A 1,802-nucleotide genomic window follows, 5' to 3' on the forward strand; every position below is an offset into this window, starting at 1 on the left:
TCCTAAGCTAAAGGAGGTTCTAAAGGAAGCATCAGTGGTTCCTAGGCTAAAGGAGGTTCTAAAGGAAGCATCAGTGGTTCCTAGGCTAAAGGAGGTTCTAAAGGAAGCATCAGTGGTTCCTAAGCTAAAGGAGGTTCTAAAGGAAACATCAGTGGTTCCTAGGCTCAAGGAGGTTCTAAAGGAAGCTTCAGTGGTTCCTAGGCTAAAGGAGGTTCTAAAGGAAGCATCAGTGGTTCCTAGGCTAAAGGAGGTTCTAAAGGAAGCATCAGTGGTTCCTAAGCTAAAGGAGGTTCTAAAGGAAGCATCAGTGGTTCCTAGGCTAAAGGAGGTTCTAAAGGAAGCATCAGTGGTTCCTAAGCTAAAGGAGGTTCTAAAGGAAACATCAGTGGTTCCTAGGCTCAAGGAGGTTCTAAAGGAAGCTTCAGTGGTTCCTAGGCTAAAGGAGGTTCTAAAGGAAGAATCAGTGGTTCCTATGCTAAAGAAGGTTCTAAAGGAAGCTTCAGTGGTTCCTAGGCTCAAAGAGGTTCTAAAGGAAGCTTCAGTGGTTCCTAGGCTAAAGGAGGTTCTAAAGAATGCATCAGTGGTTCCTAGGCTAAAGGAGGTTCTAAAGAATGCATCAGTGGTTCCTAGGCTAAAGGAGGTTCTAAAGGAAGCTTCAGTGGTTCCTAGGCTAATGGAGGTTCTAAAGGAAGCATCAGTGCTTCCTAGGATAAAGGAGGTTCTAAAGGAAGCTTCAGTGGTTCCTAGGCTAATGGAGGTTCTAAAGGAAGCAACAAGCCTCCTTTCCTTTGCTTATTGAGAATTCAGACAGTTACGATCATGGCCACCACACAGAACCCTTCTGGGGTGACGGAGAAGTAGGTGGAGAAGGAGACAGGAAGGACGTCTCACATATCCGAATGGGAAAATCTTCATCAGTCCAATGAAGACCAAGAGAGGACGTCTGTCCTGTGGGTTTTTCAACACGGTTTATTGAAGACAAAGGGCAGTAAAAACACAATTGGTGTTCTTCAGTAATGTGAACAAATCTTTCTTTTGTCAACTTCATCAGCCGTATGTTTTCATTCTCTTAATTAAATGTTCATGAGTTTATGTTGTTCATGTAATAAAGGCCATCTAACCTACATCCTCTCATCTAACCTACATCCTCTCATCTAACCTACACCCTCTCATCTAATCTACACCCTCTCATCTAATCTACACCATCTCATCTAACCTACACCCTCTCATCTAATCTACACCCTCTCATCTAACCTACACCCTCTCATCTAACCTACATCCTCTCATCTAACCTACCCCCTCTCATCTAACCTACATCCTCTCATCTAACCTACACCCTCTCATCTAATCTACACCCTCTCATCTAACCTACATCCTCTCATCTAACCTACCCCCTTTCATCTAACCTACCCCCTCTCATCTAACCTACCCCCTCTCATCTAACCTACACCCTCTCATCTAACCTACATCCTCTCATCTAACCTACCCCCTCTCATCTAACCTACATCCTCTCATCTAACCTACCCCCTCTCATCTAACCTACCCCCTCTCATCTAACCTACATCCTCTCATCTAACCTACCCCCTCTCATCTAACCTACCCCCTCTCATCTAACCTACATCCTCTCATCTAACCTACCCCCTCTCATCTAACCTACATCCTCTCATCTAACCTACCCCCTCTCATCTAACCTACATCCTCTCATCTAACCTACATCCTCTCATCTAACCTACCCCCTTTCATCTAACCTACCCCCTCTCATCTAACCTACATCCTCTCATCTAACCTACCCCCTCTCATCT

The sequence above is a fragment of the Lipophrys pholis genome, assembly GCF_963383615.2.
Source record: "Lipophrys pholis genome assembly, chromosome: 16".
Taxonomy (NCBI): domain Eukaryota; kingdom Metazoa; phylum Chordata; class Actinopteri; order Blenniiformes; family Blenniidae; genus Lipophrys; species Lipophrys pholis.